The sequence below is a fragment of the Bufo bufo genome, chromosome 8 (genome assembly GCF_905171765.1).
Source record: "Bufo bufo chromosome 8, aBufBuf1.1, whole genome shotgun sequence".
Lineage (NCBI taxonomy): Eukaryota > Metazoa > Chordata > Amphibia > Anura > Bufonidae > Bufo > Bufo bufo.
Window position 1 is genome coordinate 101,228,980 of NC_053396.1, and position 25,787 is coordinate 101,254,766.

The following is a 25,787-nucleotide window of genomic DNA, read 5'->3' on the forward strand; positions in this document are numbered from 1 at the left end:
AAGGAAGTTTGAACAGACTTGGACCTAGGCCCAATGTCCGCTCTGACAAGTTGATCACATAGATTCCTAGATCGACAGAAAGAGAAGAGGGGAGGGGATCTAAATTCTAAGATCTCACTATGACACCCACCCAGAATACCCCAATGACGCTTGATGATGCGATTAATGGCCTCACTTTGTTCCGTATATTTCGAGATGAAGGGTATCCGACTGACGGACCTATCGGACACCCTCCTCTCCAAAGTGCTGCTCCTGTCTATATCACGGACCTTTTGTATGTGAGAATCCAGGAGCTGGGTGGGATACCCCTATTCTGAAATTTCTTGGACATGTTGTCCAAGGCCAGGTCCACCTGTTCAGGTTCAGAAACGATGCGTTTAACTCTGAGAAATTGAGAAAAAGGCAAACTTTTGAGCATACTCCGGGGATGCCCACTATTAAAGCAAAGAAGGGTGTTTTTATCTGTGGGCTTGGTGTATAACCGTGTATGCAGCTTGCCCTGATTGAAAATGACCGTGGTGTCCAGGAACTGCAATTCAGTCTCAGAGTGTACCAAGGTGAAAATCATCAAGTTGGGCACAAGTCGCCTTGTGCACTTTTCTTACTGTTGACCATCCGGTCACACCTGTTTTATATATTCTTCCTAAAGTGCACAAGTCGCTTGTTGATCCACCCGGACGCCCGATCGTGTCCGGTTCGAACTCCATCTTTAGTTGCATTGCCATCTTCCTTGATAAAGTCCTGCATGATTTTGCTACAGGGGCGGAGTCGTATATACAGGATACGACTGATTTCCTGTGTAGGCTGGATAAAATTGATTTTACTGGTGTCCATGAGGTCCACCTGGCATCTTTCGATGTCACCTCATTATATACCTCGATTGACCATGATTTGGGTATTGGTGCCATTGAATGTATGTTGGGTTCTTCATCTTACTCCACGGCTGCTAGACAGTTTATCATTGATCTATTACAGATCATTTTGAGATACAACTATTTCCTTTTTCAGGACACGTTTTTTCAACAACAAAGGGGTGTGGCTATGGGATCTAACGTAGCACCTACGTATGCTAATATCTTTATGAGGTGCTTTGAGGAAGATGTCGTCCTTGTATCACACCACCGCAGCCATTTGCTGCGGTGGTGGAGATACATCGACGACATCTTCCTCATATGGACAGGTAGTGTTGCCCAACTTGATGATTTTCATCTATTTCTCAATAGTGTCAATAGGGACCTTCAATTCACCTTGGTACACTCTGAGACTGAATTGCAGTTCCTGGACACCACGGTCATTTTCAATCAGGGCAAGCTGCATACACGGTTATACACCAAGCCCACAGATAAAAACACCCTTCTTTGCTTTAATAGTGGGCATCCCCGGAGTATGCTCAAAAGTTTGCCTTTTTCTCAATTTCTCAGAGTTAAACGCATCGTTTCTGAACCTGAACAGGTGGACCTGGCCTTGGACAACATGTCCAAGAAATTTCAGAATAGGGGGTATCCCACCCAGCTCCTGAATTCTCACATACAAAAGGTCCGTGATATAGACAGGAGCAGCACTTTGGAGAGGAGGGTGTCCGATAGGTCCGTCAGTCGGATACCCTTCATCTCGAAATATACGGAACAAAGTGAGGCCATTAATCGCATCATCAAGCGTCATTGGGGTATTCTGGGTGGGTGTCATAGTGAGATCTTAGAATTTAGATCCCCTCCCCTCTTCTCTTTCTGTCGATCTAGGAATCTATGTGATCAACTTGTCAGAGCGGACATTGGGCCTAGGTCCAAGTCTGTTCAAACTTCCTTAACTACACATGGCAAGGGTAGTTTCCCCTGCTTGTGTTGCATTGATTGCAAATACATGGGTAGGGGTTCTACCTTTGTCCATCCCTACCACTGGAGTTTCTTACCCTATCCGATTTCACCTTACATGCAATTCAAACTATGTAATTTATGTGTTGATCTGTCCGTGTAAATTATTATATGTGGGTGAAACGTCGACGGATCTCAGAACGCGGTTGAACAATCATCGATTGTCAATACGCAAAAAAAGAAAGGACCTCCCTGTTGCCAAACATTTTACGGAGCTTCAACACTCCGAAAGAGATCTCAAATGTTGGGTCATTGACCACATTCCCATGCCCAGACGTGAGGGCAACAGGGTGTTGATCCTGAGAAAAAGAGAGCTTTTTTGGATTTATACCCTCAACAACTTGAGACCCAATGGTCTCAATGCGGATTACAACCCGGGGTTATATGTTTAGTGGAGTAGTTTGCCCCACAATTGTCATATATGCGATATGTGTCTATCTCTTGAGGGTATCTAGTGTATTTTGAACACTATTAAGCCAGTTTTTTATTTCTATTCTTTCTTCTTTCACTCACAGACACGAATGATGCTGCAGGTTGGAGAAGTGAGACGTACCCGAGATGTCCCGTATCTGCCTACATGTTTCCATACAGAGTTTTTGTTTTTTGCTGTGGTCATACTTTTTTCAGATTTTTATATAATTGGTATATTGCGCTGTATACTGTGTGTCCTATATGACATGTGTGTCCATGGGGAACCGTGGGCCTTTTTGTGGCATGCCCGCAGCATGATTGCTGCTGGGTATATTGCTTCAGATGGCTCACTTGGGGAAGCATGTTGCATTTTGTTATGCACTTGTTTCTCTCTGTTCCTTATGGATACACAATTAGGTGAACGGCACTGTTTCCGTTTTGCGCTACTCTGTTCATTGTCAGGCTATGCGCACACACAGTGATCATCATTAGTTACCTTTTTTCTGTTTGATTTAAGTAGTGCCATTCTGCGTATACTCCCACTGTGATTTGTGAGGAGATCACACTATATCGCGTTTTTGTTGCGGTCTATTGTCTGCGTTTTTTCCCATGTGAGGTTTTTACCACTTTCAAGATGGCCGACACAGCTTTTGACACTCATGCGCATGCGCCAGTTACGTCATTTGAGGAAGCTACATCTTATCCCTCACGCGACTCGGCGCCTGCGCATTGTATCCACCTAAACGCCGGACGTGGCGGCTATCGACATGTGTGGCATTGAGCGACATCGGGTATGTCATTGCTCCTCCTCCCTTTGGCAGCATCGTTTTGTTCTTCCCACTCATTATATATTCCAGGATACACCTGATGTTTATTGATTCATCAATTTACCTTTATGCACTTTATTGCGATTACGCATTGATTTTATAATATATTTGATATATACCACTGATCTATTGATATTTTGTACACTGATATACTTATGTTTTTATGTATCACATATGCACTATTTGCACTTTATTGTATTTGGCTGATAATTGATCACATTGTGATGTCATAGGGGTTGGCCTATATATACCCCCTTTTGTATTGTGTTCATTGCTTGACAAAGGCTCTTGTATGAGCTGAAACGTTGCCATCCACATGGGTGAATAAACACCATCAACTTTTACCTGGAGTGCTGTCCGTTTTTCATCTATATATATATATATATATATATATATATACACACACACAATCTATATATATGCATATGGTGATATATATTTACCGATCGATATCTCTATATACATATATATATATATGTATATATACCATATATATATATATATATATATATATATATACAGGGTGGGCCATTTATATGGATACACCTTAATAAAATGGGAATGGTTGGTGATATTAACTTCCTGTTTGTGGCACATTAGTATATGTGAGGGGGGAAAACTTTTCAAGATGGGTGGTGACCATGGCGGCCATTTTGAAGTCGGACATTTTGAAACCAACTTTTGTTTTTTCAATAGGAAGAGGGTCATGTGACACACCAAACGTATTGGGAATTTCACAAGAAAAACAATGTTGTACTTGGTTTTAACGTAACTTTATTCTTTCATGAGTCATTTACAAGTTTCTGACCACTTATAAAATGTGTTCAATGTGCTGCCCATTGTGTTGGATTGTTAATGCAACCCTCTTCTCCCACTCTTCACACACTGATAGCAACACCGCAGGAGAAATGCTAGCAAAGGCTTCCAGTATCCGTAGTTTCAGGTGCTGCACATCTCGTATCTTCACAGCATAGACAATTGCCTTCAGATGACCCCAAAGATAAAAGTCTAAGGGGGTCAGATCGGGAGACCTTGGGGGCCATTCAACTGGCCCACGATGACCAATCCACTTTCCAGGAAACTGTTCATCTAGGAATGCTCGGACCTGACACCCATAATGTGGTGGGGCACCATCTTGCTGGAAAAACTCAGGGAACGTGCCAGCTTCAGTGCATAAAGAGGGAAACACATCATCATGTAGAAATTTCGCAAGATCCAGTGGCCTTGAGGTTTCCATTGATGAAGAATGGCCCCACTATCTTTGTACCCCATATACCACACCATACCATCAATTTTTTTGTTCCAACAGTCTTGGAGGGATCTATCCAATGTGGGTTAGTGTCAGACCAATAGCGGTGTTTTTGTTTGTTAACTTCACCATTCAGATAAAAGTTTGCCTCATCACTGAACAAAATCTTCTGCGTAAACTGAGGGTCCTGTTCCAATTTTTGTTTTGCCCATTCTGCAAATTCAGTCTGTCGATCTGGGTCATCCTCGTTGAGATGCTGCAGTAGCTGGAGTTTGTAAGGGTGCCATTTGTGAGTAGCTAATATCCGCCGAAGGGATGTTCGACTAATGCCACTCTCCAGTGACATGCAGCGAGTGCTACGCTGTGGGCTCTTGCTGAATGAAGCTAGGACAGCCACTGATGTTTCTTCATTAGAGACAGATTACATGCATCCACATTTTGGCAAATCCAACACTGAACCAGTTTCACGAAACTTAGCAAGCAGTTTGCTAACTGTAGCATGGGAGATGGGTGGTCTCGTAGGGTGTCTTGCATTGAAGTCTGCTGCAATGACCCCTTACTGCGTTCACCAGACATCAACACAATTTCTATCCGCTCCTCACGTGTTAACCTCGGCGACATGTCAATGGCTGTAAACAAAGAGAAACTTGTAAATAACTCATAAAAGAATAAAGTTACGCTAAAACCAAGCACACCATTGTTTTTCGTGTGACATTCCCAATAAGTTTGATGTGTCACATGACCCTCTTCCTATTAAAAAAACAAAAGTTGGATTCAAAATGGCCGACTTCAAAATGGCCGCCATGGTCACTACCCATCTTGAAAATTTTCCCCCTCACATATACTAATGTGCCACAAACAGGAAGTTAATATCACCAACCATTCCCATTTTATTAAGGTGTATCCATATAAATGGCCCACCCTGTATATATATATATACACTGCTCAAAAAAATAAAGGGAACACAAAAATAACACATCCTAGATCTGAATTAATTAAATATTCTTCTGAAATACTTTGTTCTTTACATAGTTGAATTTGCTGACAACAAAATCACACAAAAATAAAAAATGGAAATCAAATTTTTTAACCCATGGAGGTCTGGATTTGGAGTCACACTCCAAATTAAAGTGGAAAAACACACTACAGGCTGATCCAACTTTGATGTAATGTCCTTAAAACAAGTCAAAATGAGGCTCAGTAGTGTGTGTGGCCTCCACGTGCCTGTATGACCTCCCTACAATGCCTGTGCATGCTCCTGATGAGAAGGCGGACGGTCTCCTGAGGGATCTCCTCCCAGACCTTGACTAAAGCATCTGCCAACTCCTGGACAGTCTGTGGTGCAACGTGACGTTGGTGGATAGAGCGAGACATGATGTCACAGATGTGCTCAATTGGATTCAGGTCTGGGGAACGGGCGGGCCAGTCCATAGCATCAATGCCTTCGTCTTGCAGGAACTGCTGACACACTCCAGCCACATGAGGTCTAGCATTGTCTTGCATTAGGAGGAACCCAGGGCCAACCGCACAAGCATATGGTCTCACAAGGGGTCTGAGGATCTCATCTCGGTACCTAAAGGCAGTCCAGCTACCTATGGCGGGCTGTGCGGCCCTCCAAAGAAATGCCACCCCACACCATTATTGACCCAATGCCAAACCGGTCATGCTGGAGGATGTTGCAGGCAGCAGAACATTCTCCACGGCGTCTCCAGACTCTGTCACATCTGTCACGTGCTCAGTGTGACCCTGCTTTCATCTGTGAAGAGCACAGGGCGCCAGTGGCGAATTTGCCAATCTTGGTGTTCTCTGGCAAATGCCAAACGTCCTGCACGGTGTTGGGCTGTAAGCACAACCCCCACCTGTGGACGTCGGGCCCTCATATCACCCTCATGGAGTCTGTTTCTGACCGTTTGAGCAGACACATGCACATTTGTGGCCTGCTGGAGGTCATTTTGCAGGGCTCTGGCAGTGCTCCTCCTGTTCCTCCTTGCACAAAGGCGGAGGTAGTGGTCCTGCTGCTGGGTTGTTGCCCTCCTACGGCCTCCTCCACGTCTCCTGATGTACTGGCCTGTCTCCTGGTAGCGCCTCCATGCTCTGGACACTACGCTGACAGACACAGCAAACCTTCTTGCCACAGCTCGCATTTATGTGCCATCCTGGATAAGCTGCACTACCTGAGCCACTTGTGTGGGTTGTAGACTCCGTCTCATGCTACCACTAGAGTGAAAGCACCGCCAGCATTCGAAAGTGACCAAAACATCAGCCAGGAAGCATAGGAACTGAGAAGTGGTCTATGTTTACCACCTGCAGAACCACTCCTTTATTGGGGGTGTCTTGCTAATTGCCTATAATTTCCACCTGTTGTCTATCCCATTTGCACAACAGCATGTGAAATTGATTGTCACTCAGTGTTGCTTCCTAAGTGGACAGCTTGATTTCACAGAAGTGTGATTGACTTGGAGTTACATTGTGTTGTTTAAAGGGGTTGTCCGAGATCAAAATTATTTTTTAAAAACAGTTTACTCACTATTACTAGCCGAGTCAAGGTTCCCCAGATGTATTTAGGTCGTTTTTACACTGCTGCATGGCTCCTACGGTCCCCAACAGATTGTTGACATAGTTGTTTATCTGTGCGATCACTTCCTGCCGCACTGCACTGTGGGTCCCACTCCTCCATCTATCCGCCCCCTTATAGAAAGCTGCATGACCGGTGACGTCCCCGGACTGGAGGGGCGTGGCTTAGCGCTATGTCAGCAAGCCTTGTTACCGCCCCTTCTTCAACTCTGCATAATTACTTAGCGCTAAGCCACGCCCCTCCAGTCTGGTGACGTCACCGGCAGCCTAAGTAATTATGCAGAGTTGAAGAAGGGGCGGTAACAAGGCTGGCCGACATAGCGCTAAGCCACGCCCCTCCAGTCCGGTGACGTCACCGGCAGCCTATGTCGGCCAGCCTTGTTACTGCCCCTTCTTCAACTCTGCATAATTACTTAGGCTGCCGGTGACGTCACCGGGCTCCCTGAGCAGCCAGAAGAAGAGGCTGCGATCGCCTGCAAGGGACCCGGTACGTCACCGGGTCTAAGAAAACAAACACTTCCGGCTAATAATTTCATATATGAAAACTGGGCTTCACAAATATCTGTCAAGGGTAGGACATGCATGTATGTAATATGTATGTCACTATAGTACTATTGCAACCATGTCCCCAATCCCGGACAACCCCTTTAAGTGTTCCCTTTATTTTTTTGAGCAGTGTATATGTATATATATATATATATATATATATAGATAGATAAAGTATCTGCAATGTGACAGGAGGATCTTCTGCCTGTGTGAGCTAGGAGATGATCATACAAACTTAGGCTGTGCAGAGCAGGGGGCGGGGAAGGGCAGATTATTCACACCCACAAATATTCATGAGGGAGAGCTTAGTAATTGATGTTACACGCCCCCACAGCATGTAAACAAAGCAAAAATAACAGAACCATGCAAAGGTGTAAGTATGGGTTTTTCTATTAACCCCTTCAACCCCAGGCCTGTTTTCACCTTCCTGCCAGGCCATTTTTTGCAAATCTGACATGTGTCACTTTATGTGGTAATAACTTTAAAATGCTTTTACTTATACAGGCCATTCTGAGATTGTTTTCTCATCACATATCGTACTTCATGACAGTGGTAAAAATGAGTAAAAAAATAATAATTTTTATTCATAAAAAAAATACCAAATTTACCCAAAATTTAGAAAAATTAGCAAATTTCCAAATTTCAATTTCTCTACTTTCGGAAAATTTCCAAAACCCACTTTTTAACCACTTGCCATCTGGGCCATTTGCTCCCTTCCTGACCAGGCCTAATTTTGCAAAACTGACATATCTCACTTTATGTGGTAATAACTTTGGAACGCCTTTACTTATCCAAGTCATTCAGAGATTGTTTTCTCGTGACACATTGTACTTCATGATAGTCATAAATTTGAGTCAAAATATTTCACCTTTATTTATGAAAAAATCCCAAATTTACCAAAAATTTAGAAAAAATTTGCAATTTTCTAAATTTCTATTTCTCTGCTTTTAAAACAGAAAGTGATACCTCATAAAATATTTATTACTTATCATTCCCCATATGTCTACTTTATGTTGGCATCATTTTGGAAATGTCATTTTATTTTTTTAGGATGTTAGAAGGCTTAGAAGTTTAGAAGCAATTCTTCAAATTTTAAGAAAATTGCCAAAACCCACTTTTTAAGGACCAGTTCAGGTCTGAAGTCACTTTGTGGGGCCTACATAGTGGATACCCCCATAAATAACCCCATTGTAGAAACTACACCCCTCAAGTTACTTAAAACTGATTTTACAAACTTTGTTAACCCTTTAGGTGTTCCACAAGAATTAATGGAAAATAGAGATACAATTTCAAAATTTCACTTTTTGGGCAGATTTTCCATTTTAATAATTTTTTTCCAGTTACAAAGCAAGGGTTAACAGCCAAACCAAACTCCATATTTATGGCCCTGATTCTGTAGTTTACAGAAACACCCCACATGTGGTCATAAACTGCTGTACGGGCACACGGCAGGGCGCAGAAGACAAGGAACTCCACATGGTTTTTAGATGCTATGTCCCATTTGAAGCCCCCTGATGGACCCTTACAGTAGAAACTCCCAAGAAGTGATCACATTTTGAAAACTAGGGGATAAGGTGCCAGTTTAATTGCTACTATTTTGGGGTACATATGATTTTTTGATCATTCATTATAACACTTTATGGGGCAAGGTGACCAAAAAATTGGTTGTTTTAGCACAGTTTCTATTTATTTATTTTTACAGCGTTCACCTGAGGGGTTCAGTCAAGTGACATTTTTATAGAGCAGATTGTTACGGACGTGGCGATACCTAATATGTATACTTTTTCTTATTTATTAAAGTTTTACACAATAATAGCATTTTTGAAACAAAAAAATTATGTTTTAATGTGTTCATGTTCTGAGAGCTATAGTTTTTTTTATTTTTTGAGAGATTTTCTTATGTAGGGGGATTTTTTGCGGGATGAGGTGACGGTTTTATTGGTACCATTTTGTGGGACATACGCGTTTTTGATCACTTGGTGTTGCACTTTTTGTGATGTAAGGTGACAAAAATTGCTTGTTTTGAAACATTTTTTTTTTTTTTTTTTTACGGTGTTCATCTGAGGGGTTAGGTCATGTGATATTTTTATAGAGCTGGTTTTTACGGACGTGGCAATATCTAATATGTATACTTTTTTTTATTTGTTTCACTTTAACACAATAATAGCATTTTTGAAACCAAAAAAAAAAGATGTTTTAGTGTCTCCATGTTCTAAGAGCTATAGTTTTTTTTATTTTTTGAGAGATTTTCTTATGTAGGGGCTCATTTTTTGCGGGATGAGGTCACGGTTTTATTGGTACCATTTTGTGGGACATACGCCTTTTTGATCACTTGGTGTTGCACTTTTTGTGATGTAAGGTGACAAAAATTGCTTGTTTTGACACAGTTTTTTATTTTTATGGTGTTCACCTGAGGGGTTAGGTCATGTGATATTTTTATAGAGCTGGTTTTTACGGACGCGGCAATACCAAATATGTCTATTTTATTTAATTTTTTCTATTTTTAACATTTTTCTTATATTCCTTACTTGGGGAATTTTTTTTTTTACATGTGAAACCTTTTTTTTATTTTATTTTTTCAACCCTTTATTTTATTTTTTATTTTTTTACACTTTTCGTCCTCCATAAGGTCATACAAGACCTCTGGGGGACATTTACTTCACTTTTTCTTTTTTTTTTCACTTTTGATTTCTCCTGTAACTGGGGCTGACATAGTAGCCCCAGTTACAGGAGAAATACACCCGCCAGAAAGGCTGTACAGCAGAATACAATGCTGTACAGCCTCAGTGCAGGGCTGATCGAGGTCTGTGAAAGACCTCACACAGCTCCTGCACTCTCCGGTCACGGCAATCACTTCCTGCTCTGCATACACAGTGCTCGGTGAGCGTTGTGTATGCAGCGATCCAGAAGGCAGGGACACCTGGGCACTGTCCCTGCCTTCTCTCTGGGTTGCCCTGCTGTCACGATTAGCGTGCAGCTGCACTTTCTGAACGGACGTTCTGGAACGTCCATTCAGAAATAGAGATCCACCTCCCGGACGTTTATAGTCTATGGGCGGACGGGAGGTGGTTAAGGACCAGTTCAGGTCTGAAGTCACTTTGTGAGGCTTACATAATAGAAACAACCGTAAAAATGAACCCATGTTAGAAACTACACCCCTCAAGGTATACAAAACTTATTTTACAAACTTTGTTAACCCTTTAGGTGTTCCACATGAATTAATGGAAAATGAAATTTCAGAATTTCACTTTTTTGGCAGATTTTACATTTTTATCCATTTTTTCCAGTAGCAAAGCAAGGGTTAACAGCCAAATAAAACTCAATATTTATTACCCTGATTCTGCAGTTTACAGAAACACCCCACATGTGATCGTAAACTGCTGTAAGGGCGCACGGCAGGGAGCAGTAGGAAAGGAACGCCATATAGTTTTTGCAAGGCAGATTTAGCTGAACTGGTTATTAGATGCCATGTCCCATTTGAAGCCCCCCTGATGCACCCCTACAGTAGAAACTCAAAAAAGTGACCACATTTTGGAAACTACAGGATAATGTGCCAGTTTTATTGGTACTATTTTGGGGTACAAATGATTTTTAATTGCTCTATATTGTGTTTTTTGTGAGGCAAGGTAACCAAAAAATGGATGTTTTGGCACCGTTTCTATTTTTTATTTTGACAGCATTTACCTGAGGGATTACGTCATGTGACATTTTTATAGAGCAGACTGTTACGGACGTGGCAATACCTAATATGCCTACTTTTTATAATTTTTTTAAGTTTTACACTATAATAGCATTTTTGAAACCGAAATAACGATATTTTAGTGTTTCCATAGTCTGAGAGCCATAGCTTTTTTATTTTTTGACCGATTCTCTTTGGTAAGGTCTCATTTTTTGAGGGATGAGGTGACTGTCTGATTGGTACTATTTTGGGTGCCATATTTATTTTTGATCACTTGCTGTTGCAATTTTTGTGATGTAATGTGACAAAAATGTCATTTTATTGCACAGGTTTTTTTTTTTTTTACGGTGTTCATCTGAGTGGTTAGGTCATGTGATATTTTTATAGAGCTGGTTGTTACAGACGTGGCGATACCTAATATGTATACTTTTAAAAAATGTTTCACTTTAGCACGATAATAACAGTTTTGAAGCAAAAAATAATAATATTTTAGTGTCTCCATTGTCTGAGAGTGATAACTTTTTTATTTTTTGACCGATTCTCTTAGGTAGGGTCTCATTTTTTGCGGGATGAGGTGACGGTCTAATTAGTACTATTTTGGGGGGCATATGCCTTTTTGATCACTTGCTGTTGGAATTTTTCTGATGTAATGTGCCAAAAATTGTTTTTTTTTAACACAGTTTTTTTTTTTTTTACGGTGTTCATCTGAGGGGTTAGGTCATGTGATATTTTTATATAGCTGGTTGTTACAGACGTGGCGATACCTAATATGTATATTTTTTTATGTATTTCACTTTTGCACAATAATAGCAGTTTTAAAACAATAAAAATGATGTTTTATTGTCTCCATGTTCTGAGAGCTAAAGTTTTTTTTATTTTTTGGGCAATTGTTTTAGGTAGGGGCTCATATTTTGCGGGATGAAGTGGCAATTTTATTGATACTATTTTATGGGACATACGCCTTTTTGATCGCTTGGTGTTGCACTTTTTATGATGTAAGGTTTCAAATATGGCTTTTTTTTACACTGTTTTTATTTTTATTTTATGGTGTTTATCAGACTTATCGGACAGGGTGGATCATGTGATACATTTATAGAGTCGGTCATTACGGATGCGGTAATATGTAATACGTGTGAGTTTTAGTTTTTTCAGTTTTTTATTATAAAATAGGGGAAAGGGGAGTTTTTTTTTTTTTTTACTTTATTAATTTTATTACTTTATTAATTTTCTTAAAAACACTTTTTAAACTATTTTTTCTTTACTTTATTTATGATGTTCACTTTTGGGGGTCTGATCTCCTCTGCAATTTATTACAGGTTGCCTAGGAGACCCAGCCTGAGATCTCCTCGGCACCCGTAGAAGGCAGTTCCCAATGCCGTGCAAGGCATTGGGCAGCCTCTGCACGACATCGGGCTGCCTTGTGACGCATTGGGTCCCCACCACAGCAGCGCAGGCACTCGATGCAGTCACTCACCCGACACAAACCCCTTCTATGTCGCAGTCAGCGCGGACAGTGGCATAGAAGGGGTTAATCTGCCGGCATCGGCTGTTACAGCGATCCCGGCGGATACAGCAGGGGCCTGGCTACCACGGACTGCTGGGCCCCTGCAGTGATCGCGCGCGCACCACTCCGGTGCCCTCGCGATGACTATGATGTACTATTACGTCAAATTGCGGGAACGCAGTGGTTCCCATGACGTAGTAGTACATCATAGGTCGGGAAGGGGTTAATAAATCGAGCTTAACGAATGTATATGTATGTCCTGATGAGTTTTATACGTTTTTTTTTCCATAAGGCCTCATGCACACGACCGTTGTTTGTCTCAGCGTCCGTTACGCAGATTTTAGCGTTTTAGATGCGGACCCATTAATTTCTATGGAGCCGTTGAAAATGCGGATAGTGCACCGTTTGCCATCCGTGTCCGTGATCCGTGGTTGCAGTCCGTCAAAAAAATATAACCTGTCCTATTCTTGTCCGCATAAAACGGTTCGCGGACCCATTCAAGTCAATGGGACCGCTAAAAAACACAGAGGCACTCAAGATTGTCGTCCGCGTCCGTTTTATTCCTATCATTTCCATGGCAAACCTGTCTTAGACTTTTTTTTACCTTCCTTTATGTCTGGTGGTCCTCCAAAAATAAAGGAAGACACACGGAAACAAAAACTGAAACGGATCACGGAACCCCATTTTGCGGAACGGAACACAACAACGGTCGTGTGCATGAGGCCTAACTCGGATAACACCATTAACAAAAGGGATTAGCTATTGATCTTGGTGCACTGCACAGTGATGTAGATGGCGCTAAGTTACACCTTTCTGTAATACTAATGCCACAGTTCCTACGGAATGGATTTACTATGAATCTGAGTGCACTAGAATGTAATGCACATGGCAATACTCTCTCCCTGCAGTTTAACTTCCAAGCCCTCACACTGAGATTGGGCCACCAGGTGGGATGAATATGATTAGGCAGACAGAAAACAAAATACGTATGGCAGCACACTGCTATACATACAGTACATTTGTGATAAATTAATTCAGAACAAATCTAATTTCTTGTCGAAGTTCGGCGAATCGTCCGAATTTTATTTTTCAAAACTTGCCTCATCTCTTCCTACATTCATAGAGACGTGTGCCTAATTTCAGCTCACATGCACCACATTTTCTTGTGCATACTAATTAGACCAGTCTTAGGCCTCATGCACACGAACATTCCCTTTTTTGCGGTCCACAAATTGTGGATCCGCAAAACACTGAAGCCGCCCGTGTGCCTTCCACAATTTGCTGAACGGAACAAGCGGCCCATTGTAGAAATGCCTATTCTTGTCCGCAAAGAGTGCAGGGTGTGATAAGAATGGGAGGCAGCAAGCTCTAAATTCATTGCAAAAGTTTAGAAAACTTGAAAAGTTTAATGTGTGAATGAGAACTTCATTAATTCCATACAGTGGCCCATTTGGCCACTTCTGTTAAAAACTGCAGCAGAAAAATCCCCCTTTGAGAATCCAGTCTGCAATTGATGAATAATAATGCTGGCCCTCTCCAACACCACTGTTATTCTGCCGTCATCGCGTATTGTACAATAAATTATTTACAATCTGATGGCTTCATAAAACATATATCAGATCTACAGAGAGCACTTGAAAATAGTCTTACTTTACATTTTAGTCTGCATTTACCAAATCAATGGATTTCATGAGGTTTTCAGACTAAACATGTAAATCTAAACACATATGAAAAACACCTGCAGTTACATTACGTCATGTGAATAGTGATATAGCCCTTATACTATGCATTGCATATCATGTGCTGGGGAGTCATACATGTCAAATATGCAGATGACATTGATTAAGGAAGGTAAATCATATGTAATGATCGGGATTCCAAGACATGTGAAATCTTTTTTAGTGAATGGGATACAACAGTGACAAATGATGCTACTTTTATAGGCAGCTGACAATTGCAGAAAAGGGTTGTTCTGAGGTCTGTTGGGGGTCTGATATGAAGGACTGATGGGGTTCTGACATGGAGGGCTGATATGGGGGTATGATGTGATGTCCTGATATTTATGGGGGTCTGATCTGAGGATCTGATATGAGGTTTGATGAAAAATATTTTTTTCTTATTTTCCTCCTCTAAAATCTGGGGTGCATATTATCATCAGGTAATACGGTATTTTGTTATCCAAATTTTCAATTTAAAAACATTCTTATAGCTGAAATAATAGAATATTTATCAGACTGCTGCACTAATGTTTCAAATCTAGTTCTAGTATGTGGAGAACAGTTTTCCAACTCCTTTGCTCACCCCCATAGTAAAAGAATTGGGCCAACACCTAAATATATTTGTAGACATTATCGCTAATTATCATTTGTTTAGATGCTCATTAACGATAAACTTATTAAACAGTAACGTTAAAAGAACTGACAGCCTGTTACAGAAGGGGAATAGGCTACCATATCAATCACTGCCATTTGCTGATGTGCGTTGCCTGAAAATTGTCCATTACTATGTGGAATGTTGAAGCTCCGGGAAAAACACATGAATAAACGGAGAAATGGTTAGACTAAAATACTGCGCCAAGTAGCGGTTTACATACGGCTGTTTCTCTGTTGATTTTCCGTCTTCTTCCAAGATCTACGCTGGTCCACATGAGGGACTGGACAAACTTCCTACAGCACATGACTGCACACGGTAGTAATGGATCCAAAAGGCTATTTCCTTTCCGGATCAGCCTTCCAGGTTGCTCACACAACTCAGGTGTGGAAGTTTATTACTGCTTTTCTGGCAGTCAAAAAGATAATCACATGGACACAAACAACAGCATGCTGCAGTTTTGTTCATGTGGGTTCATCACTTGTCTGCTGTATGCAGACGGAACATTTAACGGACCCCAAAATATTTTATTGTCCACCAAACATTCCATTAAAATACTGTCATGCAGAATGCAAACGGAATGCAATTATAATGGGGTCCAGCAGGCATTCCATCCGAATCTGGCAGACAAGCAGATAATCCGACAGATACAAACCGCTGAATGCTGAGGTTTTTGCATGGACTATCCTCCGCTGTTGGAAAAGGCTACAGGACATAAGCCAACGCAGATGTGAAAGTTGCCTTGACACAACTGACAATGAAAAGTTAAAAGTGAGGACAAAAGATACTAACAAAAATTGTGATACACTAAACTTTTTACTGTTAACTAGGGATGAGCGAACCCGAACTGTAAAAGTCCGGGTTCGGGTTCGGTGTTCGGCGCTTTCTTGGCACTTTTTGAAAGGCTGCAAAGCAGCCAATCAACAAACGTCATACTACTTGCCCCAAGAGGCCATCACAGCCATGCCAGTGCAGCATGTGACCCAGCCTCTATTTAAGCTGGAGTCACGTAGCGCCGCACGTCACTCTACTATGATCAGTGTAGGGAGAGGTTGCAGCTGCTGCTGTTAGGGAGAGATTAGGCAGGGATTTACTCAGCAAAAACACTTAATTCAGTGATCGATCTACAGCTGTGGATCATTGAACTGCTGATATTTAATTGTTCACTGTTTTTAGGCTGCCCAGAGCATTTTTATGTCACTTTTTTCTTGGGTGATCGGCGGCCATTTTGTGTCTTGTGGTGCACCAGCACAAGCTGCCACCAAGTCCATTTAACCATCAATAGTTTGGTTATTTTTTTGCTATATCCTACATCAGGGGCTTGGCTGTGCTTGCTATTTTATTGAGGGGTAAAATACAATTGGCCAAAATAGCAGTACCCTAAATCTGGTGTTTCAGCTGTGGCTAGCCAATTGTAATACTGTCTGCTGTCTGCCGAAGCACAGTTTTTGTTCTGGGTTGAATACAATTCCCAACTTAGCAATCCCCTAAATATTTTTTTTCTGCTGTATCAGGCCAAGTTTAAATTGATCCATAAAAGGGTATATTAGATTGAAGGTGCGGATAGTGTCATCCTCAATAACTTCACACGCTACCGTGCATTTCCAAGTTTAAATAATTCTGTCCATAAACGTATACCTGTCACCCAGCTCCTAAATAATAGGCCTAAAATTTATATTCAGCTCAATCTGTGTTTATTGCTGAGGCTGGTCAATTTATTTAGTGTCCGCCAAAGCACAGTTTTTGTTCTGGGTTGAATACAATTCCCAACTTAGCAATCCCCTAAATATTTTTTTTCTGCTGTATCAGGCCAAGTTTAAATTGATCCATAAAAGGGTATATTAGATTGAAGGTGCGGATAGTGTCATCCTCAATAACTTCACACGCTACAGTGCATTTCCAAGTTTAAATAATTTTGTCCATAAACGTATACCTGTCACCCAGCGCCTAAATAATAGGCCCAAAATTTATATTCAGCTCAATCTGTGTTTATTGCTGAGGCTGGTCAATTTATTTAGTGTCCGCCAAAGCACAGTTTTTGTTCTGGGTTGAATACAATTCCCAATTTAGCAATCCCCTAAATATTTTTTTTCTGCTGTATCAGGCCAAGTTTAAATTGATCCATAAAAGGGTATATTAGATTGAAGGTGCGGATAGTGTCATCCTTAATAACTTCACACGCTACCGTGCATTTCCAAGTTTAAATAATTCTGTCCATAAACGTATACCTGTCACCCAGCTCCTAAATAATAGGCCTAAAATTTATATTCAGCTCAATCTGTGTTTATTGCTGAGGCTGGTCAATTTATTTAGTGTCCGCCAAAGCACAGTTTTTGTTCTGGGTTGAATACAATTCCCAACTTAGCAATCCCCTAAATATTTTTTTTCTGCTGTATCAGGCCAAGTTTAAATTGATCCATAAAAGGGTATATTAGATTGAAGGTGCGGATAGTGTCATCCTCAATAACTTCACACGCTACCGTGCATTTCCTAGTTTAAATAATTCTGTCAATAAACGTATACCTGTCACCCAGCTCCTAAATAATAGGCCTAAAATTTATATTCAGCTCAATCTGTGTTTATTGCTGAGGCTGGTCAATTTATTTAGTGTCCGCCAAAGCACAGTTTTTGTTCTGGGTTGAATACAATTCCCAACTTAGCAATCCCCTAAATATTTTTTTTCTGCTGTATCAGGCCAAGTTTAAATTGATCCATAAAAGGGTATATTAGATTGAAGGTGCGGATAGTGTCATCCTCAATAACTTCACACGCTACCGTGCATTTCCAAGTTTAAATAATTCTGTCCATAAACATATACCTGTCACCCAGCTCCTAAATAATAGGCCTAAAATTTATATTCAGCTCAATTTTGTGTTTATTGCTGAGGCTGGTCAATTTATTTAGTGTCCGCCAAAGCACAGTTTTTGTTCTGGGTTGAATACAATTCCCAACTTAGCAATCCCCTAAATATTTTTTTTCTGCTGTATCAGGCCAAGTTTAAATTGATCCATAAAAGGGTATATTAGATTGAAGGTGTGGATAGTGTCATCCTCAATAACTTCACACGCTACCGTGCATTTCCAAGTTTAAATAATTCTGTCCATAAACGTATACCTGTCACCCAGCGCCTAAATAATAGGCCTAAAATTTATATTCAGCTCAATCTGTGTTTATTGCTGAGGCTGGTCAATTTATTTAGTGTCCGCCAAAGCACAGTTTTTGTTCTGGGTTGAATACAATTCCCAACTTAGCAATCCCCTAAATATTTTTTTTCTGCTGTATCAGGCCAAGTTTAAATTGATCCATAAAAGGGTATATTAGATTGAAGGTGTGGATAGTGTCATCCTCAATAACTTCACACACTACCGTGCATTTCCAAGTTTAAATAATTCTGTCCATAAACGTATACCTGTCACCCAGCGCCTAAATAATAGGCCTAAAATTTATATTCAGCTCAATCTGTGTTTATTGCTGAGGCTGGTCAATTTATTTAGTGTCCGCCAAAGCACAGTTTTTGTTCTGGGTTGAATACAATTCCCAACTTAAAGCAGAAACCACAAATTTAGGGAATTACTATCTGGCCAAGGTTAAATCTATCCATAAAAGGGTATATTAGATTGAAGGTGCGGATAGTGTCATCCTCAATAACTTCACACGCTACCGTGCATTTCCAAGTTTAAATAATTCTGTCCGTAAACGTATACCTGTCACCCAGCGCCTAAATACTAGGCCTACAATTTATATTCAGCTCAATCTGTCGTTACTGTTGTGCCTGTATTAGTGTAATACGGTACCTAAATAGATAGCCAGATAGTGTTAGGTGCCTGTAAAAAAGGCCTGAATTTGAATTCAATACATTGGGCCAAATAATTTTTTTAATATTGTGGTGAACGGTAACAATGAGGAAAACATCTAGTAAGGGACGCGGACTCGGACATGGTCGTGGTGGTGTTAGTGGACCCTCTGGTGCTGGGAGAGGACGTGGCCATTCTGCCACAGCCACACGTCCTAGTGAACCAAGTACCTCAGGTCCCAGTAGCCAGCAGAATTTATAGCGATATTTGGTGGGGCCCAATGCCGTTCTAAGGATGGTACGGCCTGAGCAGGTACAGGCATTAGTCAATTGGGTGGCCGACAGTGGATCCAGCACGTTCACATTATCTCCCACCCAGTCTTCTGCAGAAAGCGCACAGATGGCGCATGAAAACCAAGCCCATCAGTCTGTCACATCACCCCCATGCATATCAGGGAAACTGTCTGAGCCTCAAGTTATGCAGCAGTCTCTTATGCTGTTTGAAGACTCTGCTGGCAGGGTTTCCCAAGGGCATCCACCTAGCCCTTCCCCAGGGGTGGAAGAGATAGAATGCACTAACGCACAACCACTTATGTTTCCTAATGATGAGGACATGGGAATACCACCTCAGCACGTCTCTGATGATGACGAAACACAGGTGCCAACTGCTGCGTCTTTCTGCAGTGTGCAGACTGAACAGGAGGTCAGGGAGGAAGACTCGGTGGAAGACGATGCAGGGGACGATGTGGTCCTAGACCCCACATGGAATGAAGGTCGTGCCACTGACTTTCAGAATTCAGAGGAAGAGGCAGTGGTGAGACCGAGCCAACAGCGTAGCAAAAGAGGGAGCAGTGGGCAAAAGCAGAACACCCGCCACCAAGAGAGTCCGTCTGCTACTTGCCACCGCCATCTGGGACCCAGCACCCCAAAGGCAGCTTCAAGGAGTTCCCTGGCGTGGCAGTTCTTCAAACAATGTGCTGACGACAAGACCCGAGTGGTTTGCACGCTGTGCCATCAGAGCCTGAAGCGAGGCATTAACGTTCTGAACCTTAGCACAACCTGCATGACCAGGCACCTGCATGCAAAGCATGAACTGCAGTGGAGTAAACACCTTAAAAACAAGGAACTCACTTAGGCTCCCCCTGCTACCTCTTCTGCTGCTGCCGCCTCGGCCTCTTTCTCTGCCTCTGGAGGAACGTTGGCACCTGCCGCCCAGCAAACAGAGGATGTACCACCAACACCACCACCACCTCCGTCACCAAGAATCTCAACCATGTCACACGGCAGCGTTCAGCTCTCCATCTCACAAACATTTGAGAGAAAGCGTAAATTCCCACCTAGCCACCCTCGATTCCTGGCCCTGAATGCCAGCATTTCTAAACTACTGGCCTATGAAATGCTGTCATTTAGGCTGGTGGAAACAGACAGCTTCAAACAGCTCATGTCGCTTGCTGTCCCACAGTATGTTGTTCCCAGCCGCCACTACTTCTCCAAGAGAGCCGTGCCTTCCCTGCACAACCAAGTATCCGATAAAATCAAGTGTGCACTGCGCAACGCCATCTGTGGCAAGGTCTACCTAACCACAGATACGTGGACCAGTAAGCACGGCCAGGGACGCTATATCTCCCTAACTGCACACTGGGTAAATGTAGTGGCGGCTGGGCCCCAGGCGAAGAGCTGTTTGGCGCACGTCCTTCCGCCGCCAAGGATCGCAGGGCAACATTTTTTGCCTCCTGTTGCCTCCTCCTACTCGGCTTCCTCCTCCTCTTCTCCCCCCTGCTCATCCAGTCAGCCACACACCTTCACCACCAACTTCAGCACAGCCCGGGGTAAACGTCAGCAGGCTATTCTGAAACTCATATGTTTAGGGGACAGGCCCCACACCGCGCAGGAGTTGTGGCGGGGTATAGAACAACAGACCGACGAGCCTCAAGTCCGGCCTGGTGGTGTGCGATAATGGGCGAAATCTCGTTGCAGTTCTGGGACTAGCCGGTTTGACGCACATCACTTGCCTGGCGCATGTGCTGAATTTGGTGATGCAGAATTCATTCACAACTACCCTGACATGTCAGAGCTGCTGCATAAAGTGCGGGCCGTCTGTGCGCGCCTCTGGCGTTCTCATCCTGCCGCAGCTCGCCTGTCTGCGCTACAGAGTAACTTCGGCCTTCCCGCTCACCGCCTCATATGCGACGTGCCCACCAGGTGGAACTCCACCTTGCACATGCTGGACAGACTGTGCGAGCAGCAGCAGGCCATAGTGGAGTTTCAGCTGCAGCACGCACTGGTCAGTCGCACTGCGGAACAGCACCACTTCACCACCAATGACTGGGCCTCCATGCGAGACCTGTGTGCCCTGTTGCGCTGTTTCGAGTACTCCACCAACATGGCCAGTGGCGATGACGCCGTTATCAGCGTTACAATACCACTTCTATGTCTCCTTGAGAAAACACTTAGGGCGATGATGGAAGAGGAGGTGGCCCAGGAGGAGGAGGAGGAGGAAGAGGGGTAATTTTTAGCACTTTCAGGCCAGTCTCTTAGAAGTGACTCAGAGGGAGGTTTTTTGCAACAGCAGAGACCAGGTACAAATATGGCCAGGCAGGGCCCACTACTGGAGGACGAGGAGGACGAGGAGGAGGTGGAGGAGGATGAGGATGAAGCATGTTCACAGCGGGGTGGCACCCAATGCAGCTCGGGCCCATCACTGGTGCGTGGCTGGGGGGAAACGCAGGACGATGATGATACGCCTCCCACAGAGGACAGCTTGTCCTTACCTCTGGGCAGCCTGGCACACATGAGCGACTACATGCTGCAGTGCCTGCGCAACGACAGCAGAGTTGCCCACATTTTAACGTGTGCGGACTACTGGGTTGCCACCCTGCTGGATCCACGGTACAAAGACAATGTGCCCACCTTACTTCCTGCACTGGAGCGTGATAGGAAGATGCGCGAGTACAAGCGCACATTGGTAGACGCGCTACTGAGAGCATTCCCAAATGTCACAGGGGAACAAGTGGAAGCCCAAGGCAAAGGCAGAGGAGGAGCAAGAGGTCGCCTACGCAGCTGTGTCACAGCCAGCTCCTCTGAGGGCAGGGTTAGCATGGCAGAGATGTGGAAAAGTTTTGTCAACACGCCACAGCTAACTGCACCACCACCTGATACGGAACGTGTTAGCAGGAGGCAACATTTCACTAACATGGTGGAACAGTACCTGTGCACACCCCTCCACGTACTGACTGATGGTTCGGCCCCATTCAACTTCTGGGTCTCCAAATTGTCCACGTGGCCAGAGCTAGCCTTTTATGCCTTGGAGGTGCTGGCCCGCCCGGCGGCCAGCGTTTTGTCTGAACGTGTATTTAGCACGGCAGGGGGCGTCATTACAGACAAACTCAGCCGCCTGTCTACAGCCAATGTGGACAAGCTGACGTTCATAAAAATGAACCAGGCATGGATCCCACAGGACCTGTCCATCCCTTGTGCAGATTAGACATTAACTACCTCCCCTTAACCATATATTATTGTACTCCAGGGCACTTCCTCATTCAATCCTATTTTTATTTTCATTTTACCATTATATTGCGGGGCAACCCAAAGTGGAATGAACCTCTCTCCTCTGTCTGGGTGCCGGGGCCTAAAAATATCTGACCGTGGCCTGTTCCAGTGTTGGGTGACGTGAAACATGATTCTCTGCTATGACATGAAGCCTGAATCTCTGCTATGGGACCTCTCTCCTCTGTCTGGGTGCCGGGGCCTAAATATCTGACAATGGACTGTTCCAGTTTTGGCTGACATGAAGCCTGATTCTCTGCTATGACATGAAGCCTGAATCTCTGTTATGGGACCTCTCTCCTCTGCCTGGGTGCCGGGCCTAAATATCTGACAATGGACTGTTCCAGTGTTGGGTGACGTGAAGCATGATTCTCTGCTATGACATGAAGACTGATTCTCTGCTGACATGAAGCCTGAATCTCTGTTATGGGACCTCTCTCCTCTGTCTGGGTGCCGGGGCCTAAATATCTGACAATGGACTGTTCCAGTGTTGGGTGACGTGAAGCCTGATTCTCTGCTATGACATGAAGACTGATTCTCTGCTGACATGAAGCCAGATTCTCTGCTATGGGACCTCTCTCCAATTGATATTGGTTAATTTTTATTTATTTTATTTTTATTTTTATTGATTTCCCTATCCACATTTGTTTGCAGGGGATTTAACTACATTTTGCTGCCTTTTGCAGCCCTCTAGCCCTTTCCTGGGCTGTTTTACAGCCTTTTTAGTGCCGAAAAGTTTGGGTCCCCATTGACTTCAATGGGTTTCGGGTTCGGGACGAAGTTCGGGTCGGGTTCGGATCCCGAACCCGAACATTTCCGGGAAGTTCGGCCGAACGTCTCGAACCCGAACATCCAGGTGTTCGCTCAACTCTACTGTTAACCAATGAAAAAAGTTACAAATCAAATAATTTGCGGGTTAATGGTCCTGATGTTTGTGAATGGGGGGGCATAACTGCCACTTAAACAGATTAGGTCGAAGGGCCTGGATATGTCTGCGAAAGAAAGGATTAAGATATGGGGTGCCGCTGGAGTTTGGTCACGAGCTGAAATCGCCTGGCGCATTTTCAGCTGATCTATATATTGGATTAAATCCAGTGGCATTAGTTCAGCTGTAAATAGGTACAGCATGGAGGACATGACATTTCTGAACATTACATGACTTTCTGGAGGGACACGTCGCAATCCCAGAGCAAGACTTCTGAGCATCTGCTCCTTCTGCCCCTCATCCCTGGAAGACTTCAGAATCTATAAAGTCCTGAGTACCTCAATGAAAATAAGCAAATAACGTCATATCAGCATGGCTTCATGAGGGATCGGTCATGCCAAACTAATTTAATCAGTTTCTATGAGGAGGTAAGTTCTAGACTTGACAGTGGCGAATCAATGGATGTCGTATATCTGGACTTCTCCAAAGCATTTGACACTGTACCACATAAAAGGTTAGTGTATAAAATGAGAATGCTCGGACTGGGAGAAAACGTATGTATGTGAAACATAGAAACATAGAATGTGTCGGCAGATAAGAACCATTTGGCCCATCTAGTCTGCCCAATATATCTGAATACTATGGATAGCCCCTGGCCCTATCTTATATGAAGGATAGCCATATGCCTATCCCATGCACGCTTAAACCCCTTCACTGTATTTGCAGCTACCACTTCTGCAGGAAGGCTATTCCATGCATCCACTACTCTCTCAGTAAAGTAATACTTCCTTATATTACTTTTAAACCTTTGCCCCTCTAATTTAAAACTGTGTCCTCTTGTGGTAGTTTTTCTTCTTTTAAATATGCTCTCCTCCTTTACCGAGTTGATTCCCTTTATGTATTTAAAAGTTTCTATCATATCCCCTCTGTCTCTTCTTTCTTCCAAGCTATACATGTTAAGGTTCTTTAACCTTTCCTGGTAAGTTTTATCCTGCAATCCATGTACTAGTTTAGTAGCTCTTCTCTGAACTCTCTCTAGAGTATCTATATCCTTCTGGAGATATGGCCTCCAGTACTGCGCACAATACTCCAAGTGAGGTCTCACCAGTGTTCTGTACAGCGGCATAAGCACTTCACTCTTTCTACTGCTTATACCTCTCCCTATACATCCAAGCATTCTGCTGGCATTTCGTGCTGCCCTATTACATTGTCTTCCCACCTTTAAGTCTTCTGAAATAATTACTCCTAAATCCCTTTCCTCAGATACTGAGGTCAGGACTGTGTCAAATATTCTATATTCTGCCCTTGGGTTTTTACGCCCTAGGTGCATTATCTTGCACTTATCCACATTAAATTTCAGTTGCCAGAGTTCTGACCATTCTTCTAGTTTTCCTAAATCCTTTTCCATTTGGCGTTTCCCTCCAGGAACATCAACCCTGTTACATATCTTTGTGTCATCAGCAAAAAGACACACCTTCCCATCGAGGCCTTTTGCAATATCACTTATGAAGATATTAAACAAAATTGGTCCCAGTACAGATCCCTGTGGAACCCCACTGGTAACATGACCTTGTTTTGAATGTTCTCCATTGACTACAACCCTCTGTTGTCTGTCACTCAGCCACTGCCTAATCCACTCAACAATATGGGAGTCCATGCTCAATGACTGCAGTTTATTGATAAGACTTCTATGTGGGACAGTGTCAAAAGCCTTACTAAAATCTAGATATGCGATGTCTACTGCACCTCCACCGTCTATTATTTTAGTCACCCAGTCAAAAAAAATCTATAAGATTTGTTTGACATGATCTCCCTGAAGTAAACCCATGTTGTTTTTCATCTTGCAATCCATGGGTTTTTAGATGTTCCACAATCCTATCCTTTAATAGGGTTTCCATTAATTTGCCTACTATTGATGTCAGAATCACTGGTCTATAGTTGCTCGATTCCTCCCTACTACCTTTCTTGTGAATGGGCACGACATTTGCCAATTTCCAATCTTCCGGGACGACTCCTGTTACTAATGATTGGTTAAATAAATCTGTTAGCGGTTTTGCCAGCTCACCACTAAGCTCTTTTAATAATTTTGGGTGTATTTCATCAGGCCCCTGTGACTTATTTGTCTTCACCTTAGACAGCAAACTTAGAACATCTTCCTCTGTAAAGATACATGCATCAAATGATTTATTAGTCATCCTTTCTAGTGGAGGTCCTTCTCCTTTTTCTTTTGTAAAAACTGAACAGAAGTATTCATTAAGGCAGTCGGCTAGCCCTTTATTCTCTTCTACATACCTTCCGTCCTTTGTTTTCAATTTAGTTATTCCTTGTTTTAATTTCCTTTTTTCATTTATATATCTGAAGAATGTCTTATCCCCTTTTTTCATAGACTGAGCTAGTTTTTCTTCTGCCTGCCCTTTAGAAGTTCTTATAATTTGCTTGGCCTCTCTCTTTTTATAATTCCAAAATGCTAGCTTTTTATTTTTAATGATTTG